This window comes from Hemicordylus capensis, chromosome 2 (genome assembly GCF_027244095.1).
Source record: "Hemicordylus capensis ecotype Gifberg chromosome 2, rHemCap1.1.pri, whole genome shotgun sequence".
NCBI lineage: Eukaryota > Metazoa > Chordata > Lepidosauria > Squamata > Cordylidae > Hemicordylus > Hemicordylus capensis.
The window spans coordinates 191309224-191318218 of NC_069658.1; positions in this window are offsets into that span (position 1 = coordinate 191309224).

An 8995-nucleotide genomic window follows, 5' to 3' on the forward strand; every position below is an offset into this window, starting at 1 on the left:
CAAACAAACACCACATCCCAAGATGTGGCAGCTTTCTGCCTTGGCTGCCCCATTCCAGGTGCTGTCTGAAATCCTTCCTTGAGTCTCCCACCTAGCTGTTTGCCTCCTCTTTTCATACTAGCTTAGCAAACACACACCTTACAGGGGAGGGTGGATCAGGTGGTCCTATACCTTTCAGTAAGTCTCTGCCAGGAGGCAGGAAGTCTGTGACTCTCTCCCATATCCCAATGGCATCCTCCAGGATGGAAGCCATTTAGTGTCATTAACAGTCATTACCATACATAAAGATGGTTATCCAGTTAACTACCCAAAACTCACAGCAATATATTTTCTATCATTAGTGTACCAGTTAGTAGCCTAGCCTAATATCTTGCACCAACTGTAGTTTTAAAAGAGTCTTCAAAGGCAACCCCATGTCGAGGACGTTGGATGACTGCAATCTAGATGTTATCAAACTGTGTTTGATGTAGTCAGGTCTCATTTTTCCAGGAAAAGCTGTAGCTGGCATATCAGTTGAAGTTAATAAAAGGTACTAAAAGCCACAGAGGATACCCGAGGAGGCATCATTAAAGCCAGATACAATAGGACTCCCAGAGTGCAAACTTGCCCTTCATCTAGAAGAAGTCGAATCCTAGTTCCCTGCTCAATTACCTCACCAACCAAATCTCTGCTTTATCTGGATGGAGCAGCTTCTGTTTTGGCTGCCTTTCATTCACCTCAGTGCTGGGATGGGATTCCAGACATCTGTTCAGGATCTCTACAGCCTCAGCAGGTGGACAGGAGAGGGAGAACTGTGTGTTATCAGCATATGTATCACCTCTAACCCATCTCATTTTCAACATTAGGTAGCATGGAAGACAAAATGGAACCATGTAGAACTCCTTGCCATAAATGCAGTGGTGTGGCATGCATCCTGGCACCAACCAACCCTCATAGGAACATAGGAAGCTGCCATATACTGAGTCAGACCATTGGTCCATCTAGCTCAGTATTGTCTACACAGATTGGCAGCGACTTCTCCAAGGTTGTAGGCAGGCATCTCTCAGCCCTATCTTGGAGTTGCCAGGAGCCCCTTGGAACTAACTTGGAACCTTCTACTTTTCCCAGAGTGGCTCCATTCCATAAAGGGAATATCTTACAGTGCTCACACATCAAGTCTCCCATTCATATGCAACCAGGGTGGACCCTGCTTAGCTAAAGGAGCAAGTCATGCTTGCTACCACAAGACCAGCTCTCTTCTCATTGACAAATGGGGAAAAAATCTGTGGTAGCAGCACCACCACCTCCCTATTCCACCCTTGGAGAGTAGGAAGAAAAGGAGTTGCACCACTCCACTCTCATTCACCAAGAAGGAGGAGGATGGGGAGAAGAGGAGTTGCCACTGATGCTGAGTCCCTTGGCGGCAGGTTCTCCTTTCCCCACCTCCTCACTGGCCAATGCATTCTTGCAGGGGAGAAAGCTCATTGGCCAGTGGGGAGGATTGGTTATGGAGGAGCTGCTGCTTGGGCTTCTTGGCCAACAGTCTCTTGCAGCAGCTTGTCAAGTCTGAAATATGTATCCCATTTTTAAAACTTTACTCATGGGTCACCTGAGGGGAAAGGATGAAGACTTTACAGTCACGAGGAGGAGCCTAAATCTTCCTTGTTTGGCTTTCCAGCAGTTAGCACACCTGCAGCGGAACACAGCAGCAGAGCAATGTAAACAGAGTAGAAATCGATAGTTCTTGTTGGTTTAGGCTACATGTAAATATTAGGATGCTTCCTAGTTCAGAGAACAGTTAAGAAGGGTCACTTTTCCAGATGATGTGTATACTGGGGCTATGGGATCTTGCAGAAGTCTGATATCTTGTCTGTCAGAGATTTCAAGGTTTCTGTTTTTAGCAGAAGTTTCTGTTTTTAAAGAGCAGGAGTCTAGCCTTATAGATGAAAAGAAATGTTTTGAAAACACATGGGCAGTGTCTGGTGAAATTCTGGAATTCAGAAGGTGACTTAAGTAACTCCCAGTAGTTAGAGGTGGAATGCTTCCCTGTCCGTTTTCTCTCTCCTGCAGGTACTATTCCTACTGGACAACTATAAAATGTCACTGGAGAATGTGTCAATATAATAAAAAAGCAAACATGAACATCAACAACAATAGCTTTTATATAATGTTTTAGTGTTCAAAAACTTTCCATATGTTGTCTCAGTAATTACAACAGCCCTTTAATGAACGTCAGCATTATAGTTTTTTTCATTGTAAGAAAGGATTGTTTATTCTTTGCCCACTTTGGGGCCAATTTGTCTGGGGCGGTTCAGGAGTTCATAGCGACCATGACAACTATGGGCCTATCCCAAAGGGTCTTGGGACCGAGACATATTGCAGGTCACATGCTTCATCTGGTCTTTCACTCTGATCAGGTTGGTGGTCCGTGGGTGGGGACTCTGTGATTTCCCCATTGTCATGGATGGACCACTATCTGGTTAAGGTTGGACTCACAGACACACCCCACCTTTGCAGAGGCAAAGGGCCCATTAGAATGGTCTGCTCAAGAAGGTTATTGGATCCAATAGGGTATGTAATCTTTTGTACGTAGTCCAGAAACTGCAGTTAGTCCAGAATGTGGCAGTCAGGTTGGTCTCTGGGTCATCTCAGAGAGAACATATCACTCCTATCTTAAAAGATCTACACTGGTTGCTGATAGGTTTCTGGGCAAAATACAAGGTCTTGGTTATAACCTATAAAGCCCTAAACAGCGTGGGCCCTGGGTATTTAATGTTGAAAATTTGGTGAAGCTTGGCAATACCTGGCGAGACTTGGTGAAACTTGGTAAAATATGGTAAAACTTTGGTGAAAATATGGCAAAACTTTGGTGAAACTATGGTGGAACCTGGAGAAACTTTGGTGGAACCTGGTGGAACTATGGTGAAACTTTGGTACAACTTGGTGAAACCTTGGTGAGTCGTTGGTGAAACCAGGTGATACTTTGGTGAAACTTGGTGAAACTTGGTAAAACTTTGGTGAAACTTGACAAAAATTTGGTGAAATTATGGTGGAACCTGCTGGAACTTTGGTGCAACTTGGTGAAACGTTGGTGAAGCTTTGGTGAGACGGTGAAACTTGGTGAAACTTTGTTGAAACTTGGTGAAACCTGGTCAGACCTGGTCAAACTGGTGGTGAAACATTGGTGAAACTTTGGCGAAACTGGTAGAACTGGTGAAATCTGGTCAGGCTTGGTGAAACTTTGGTGTCAGGCTTGGTGAAACTTTGGTGAAACCATGGTGAAGCTTGGCGAAATTTGGTGAAACTTGGTCACAACTTGGGTAGAACTATGGTGGAACCTGGTGCAACTATGGTGAAACTTTGGTGCAATTTGGCAAAACATTGGTGAAACCTGGCGAAACCTTGGTGAAACCTGGCAAAACCTTGGTGAAACCTGGCAAAACCTTGGTGAAACTATGTTGCGACTTTGATGAAAGTTTGGTGTAACTTTTGTGAAACTGTGAATATTTGGTGGAACTATGGTGGAACTTGGTGGAACCTGGTCAGACTTGGTGAAACTTTGGTGAAACTGTGGTAAAGCTTTGGTGAAACTGGCCGAAACATGGCAAAACCTGGTCAAAACTTTGGTGAAACTTTGGTGTAACTTTGTGAGACTTGGTGAAACTTGAGTGAAGTTTTGGTGACACTTTAGTGAAACTTGTGAAACTTTGGTGAAACCAGTGAAACCTGGTGAGACTTAGTGAAACTTTGGTGAAACTTTGGTGAGACGGTAAAAATTGGTGAAACCTTGGTGAAACTGGTAAAACCTGGTCAGACTTGGTGAAACTTTGGTATAACTTTGTGAAACTTGGTGAAACAGTGAAATTTTGGTGATGATTTAGTGAAACTTTGGTGAAACTCGTGAAACTTTGGTGAAGCTTGGTGAGACTTGGTGAAACTTGGTGAAGCTTTGGTGAAGCTGGTGAAACTTGGTGAAGCTTTGGTGAAGCTATGATGACGTTTTGGTGAGACTTGGTGAGACTTTGGTGGAAACTGGTAAAACCTGGTGACTATTTGGTGAAACTATGGTGGAACTTGGTGAAACCTTGGTGAAACTGGTGAAACCTGGTTGGACTTGGGAAAACTTTGGTGAAACTGAGTTGAAGCTTTGGTGAAACTGGCCGAAACGTGGCAAAACTTGGTCAAAACATTGGTGAAAGTTTGGTGTAACTTTGTGAAACTTTGTGAAACTTAGTGAAGTTTGGTGAGACTTGACAGGACTTGGTGAAACTTGGTGAAACTTTGCTGAAACTGGCGAACCTCTGGTGAAACTGGTGAAACTCTGGTGAGACAGTGAAATTTTTGTGAAACTTTGATGCGGGTGTGCATATGCGCGTGTGCGTGTGCATATGCGCGTGTGCATGTGCATATGTGCCTGTGCGTGTGTGCATAGTCACGTGTGCATGTGCATATGCGCATGTGTGTGTGCATATTTGCATATGTGTGTGTGCATGTGAGTGTGCATATGCATGTGTGCACGTGTTCGTGCACATGTACCAATCAGTTTGAAATGGGTCTAGATAATTAGTTTCCTCCCAGACCACCTGGAGCTAAGAGACCACCCTCTCAATTACGAATATGTGCATGTGTGGTGGCATATGCACGTGAGTGTGCATGTGCATGTGTGCGTGTGCATGTGTGTGTGCATGTGCATATGCGCGTGTGCATGTGCATATGCATGTGTGTGAGTATGCGTGTCCATATGTGTATGTGTGCATGTATGCATACGCGCATGTGCATGTGCATATAAGTGTGTGCATGCAAGTGCATATGCACAAGCACGTGTGCATATTCACATGTGTGCGTGTGCATAAGCATGTGTGTGTGCATGTGTGAGTGTGAGTGTGCATATTCGTGTGTGCATGCGTGCATATGCACGTGTGATAGTGCGTATGTCCATATGCACATGTGTGTGCATGTATGCATTTATGGGTGTGCGTGTGCATATGCCCGTGTGTGCGTGCATATGCCCGTGTGTGTGCGTGTGCATAAGCGATTGTACATGTACGCGTGTGCATATTCGTGTTTGTGTATCTGCGTTTGCATAAGCAAGGGTGTGAGTGCACATGTGCATAAGTGTGCGCAGGTATGCATATGCGCGTGCGTGTGTGCATATGCCTGTTTGTGTACATATGAAAGTGTGCATATGCATATATGAGCGTGCGTGTGCACGTGCGCATATGCACATGTGCGTTTTTGCTTATATGCGTGTGGGTGTGCATATGCATGTCTGCATGTGCATATTCACGTGTGCTTGTACATCTTCATATGCACGTGTGCGAGTGTGCGTGTGCCTATGCACATGAGCATTATTGCATATGCGCTTGTGGGAGTGCATATGCGCATGTGCGTGTGCATGTATGCATATACACATGTGCTCTTTTGCTTTTGCATGTGTGTGTGCATGTGCATATGCGCATGTCCATTTTTGCATATGTGCGTGCGTGTGCACATTTGCATATGCAGGTGTGCGTTTTTGCATTTGCGCATGTGCATATGAGTGCATTGTGCACATATGTGAGTGTGTGTTTGCATAAGCACATGTGCATATGTGTGTGTGCCTGCGCACGTATGCATATGCAAGCGCAAAAGAACACGCACACACGCTTACGCACACTTATCTAAACCAGTTTCAAACTGATTTCCACACATGCATGCACTCACACTCACATGCACACATGCATATGCAGACTCACACATACATGCGTATACCCAAATATGCACACACGCATGCACATATACACACGCACACACGCATATGCACACATGCACAGGCACATATGCAAACACACATGGGCATATGCACAAAAATGCACACGGGCATATGCACACATGCACGTGAATATGCACGTGCACGCGCACAGGCTAACACACGCACATGCGAATATGCACATGCGCTCGTGCATATGCATACTCATACATGCCCACTCACATATTCACATGCACACGCGAATATTCACACGTGCACACGCACACTCACATATGCACACACACACATGCACACACATTAATACACATGAACACTCACGTGAAGGCGCACGCACACATTTATACACACGCGCACACACACATTTATACACACATGCACACCTGCATGCACACATTTATACACATGTGCGCACATACGTGCACGTACACATTTCTATCGATGCACAAACACGCGCACGAACACATTTCTTCATATATATGCACACGTGCGCACACACAATTATAAACATGCACAAACGCACGTGCATTCACACATTTATACACAGGCACACGTGCAGATGCACGCATACATATATGTGTGTGTTTGCATAAACGTGTGTGTGCATGCATATACGTGTGTGTGTGCACATACAGATTTATACAAACACTTGTACATGTGTACATGCACACACACATTTATATACACACACAAACACACATGCACATGAACACATTTATACACATGCACATGCACATGCGTATACGTGTGTGCACGTGCATATACGTGTGTGCGTGTGTATACATGTGTGTGTTTGTGCGCATATATGTGTGTGCGTGCACGTATAGGTGTGTTTGTGTGTGCTTGTGCTGTTTGCTTGTGCGTATATACGTGCCTGCGCGGGCATATATGTGCCTGCGCGGGCATATATGTGTCTGCACATGCACTTGTGTGTGTGCACGTATACATGTGTGTCTGTGTGTGCGTATAAGTGTGTGTGTTTGCACGTGTACGTGTGTGCGCGTTTGCATATAGCAATAGCAATAGCAATAGCACTTACATTTATATACCGCTCTCTAGCTGGAAGCTCTCTAAGCGGTTTACAATGATTTAGCATATTGCCCCCCAACATTCTGGGTACTCATTTTACCGACCTCAGAAGGATGGAAGGCTGAGTCAACCTTGAGCCCCTGGTCAGGATCGAACTTGTAACCTTCTGGTTACAGGGCAGCAGTTTTACCACTGCACCACCAGGGGCTCATAGTGTGTGCATATAGTGTGTGTATACTCGTGTGTGCGTGCGTATACGTGTGTACGTGCGTATACGTGCTCAAAAGCTCCAAGAGACAAAGGTTCAAAAGCTTTGAACGCAGACACACGTATTTGAATGCAGACACAGGTATACGCACGCGCACACATGTATACGCTTGGACACACACATGTATACATTTGCACACACACAAGTATAAATGTGTGGGCGTGCATGTGTATATAAATGTGTGCCTGTGGGTGCTTGTGTTCGTGCATTCAAGTTTGTGTGCGTCCATGTATGCGTGTATAAATGTGTGTGTGCGCGCCTGTGCATGTGTATAAATGTGTGCATTTGCATGTGTGTGCATGTGCGTGCGTGCATATGCACGTGTGCGTACATGCATGCATACACAAACGCACATGCACACATGCAAAAATGCATGTGCGTGTGCGCATATGCATGGACACAGACGTACATGCACATGCATGCATATGAAAAACGTTTGCATGTGCATATGTGCATGTGCTCACATGCATATACACACACGCACATACAAACATTTATACACACGCACATGTGGACGCACTAACTTTTGAACACACGAACACACGCACCCACAGGCACACATTTATACACAAGAGCGCGCGCGCACACACACACAAGAGCGCGCGCGCACACACACACAAGAGCGCGCGCACACACACACACAAGAGCGCGCACACACACACACACAAGCGCGCGCGCACACACACAAGCGCGCGCACACACACACACAAGCGCGCGCACACACACACACAAGCGCGCGCACACACACACACAAGCGCGCACACACACACACACAAGCGCGCACACACACACACACAAGCGCGCACACACACACACACAAGCGCGCGCACACACACACACACACAAGCGCGCGCACACACACACACAAGCGCGCGCACACACACACACACAAGCGCGCGCACACGCACACACACAAGCGCGCGCACGCGCACACACACAAGCGCGCGCACGCGCACACACACAAGCGCGCGCACACACACAAGCGCGCGCACACACACAAGCGCGCGCGCACACACAAGCGCGCGCACACACAAGCGCGCGCACACACAAGCGCGCGCACACACAAGCGCGCGCACACACACAAGCGCGCACACACACACAAGCGCGCGCGCACACACACAAGCGTGCGCACACACAAGCGCGCGCACACACACACAAGCGCGCGCACACACACACAAGCGCGCGCACACACACACAAGCGCGCGCACACACACACAAGCGCGCGCACACACACACAAGCACATGCAAAAACGCGTGTGTGCCTATGCGCATGGGTGTGCATATACTTATGCGTGTGTGCATGTGAGCACAAGCTCACGCACATATGCACACACACATATGTGCACAGACTGCATATGCACACATGCATATGTACACGCACATGCATATGCAAAAATGCACCCGCGCATATGCACACACACGCCTATGCCCGTGCATATGCATGTGTTCATATTCGTGTGTGCTATTTTGCATATGCACATGTTTGTTCATATGCTTGTGCATATGCAAACCAGTTTGAAATGGGTCTAGATAATCGGTTTCCTCCAAGACCACTGCCACCACCCTCACAATTACCAATATGCGCGTGTGTGCTGGCGTATGCCCACGTGCATGTGCATCTGCGAGTGTGTGCATGTGCACTTGTGCATATGCACGTGTATATGTCTGTGTCAGCATCTGCACGTGCGAGTGTGCATTTGCACGCATATAACATGCACATATGCACACCCACACACGCATATGAACACAGGCACACTTGCATACACACGCACACCCACACGCGCATATGCAATAACGCACATGCGCATATGCACACACACAGATGTATGCGCACGCGTACATGCACACGTGCATTTGCAGATGCACACATGCATTTGCAGACGCAAACGTAAATATGCACATGCACAAGTGCATATGCACATATGCAAAAGCACAATATGTGCACACACACTCACATATGCATAAGCACACAC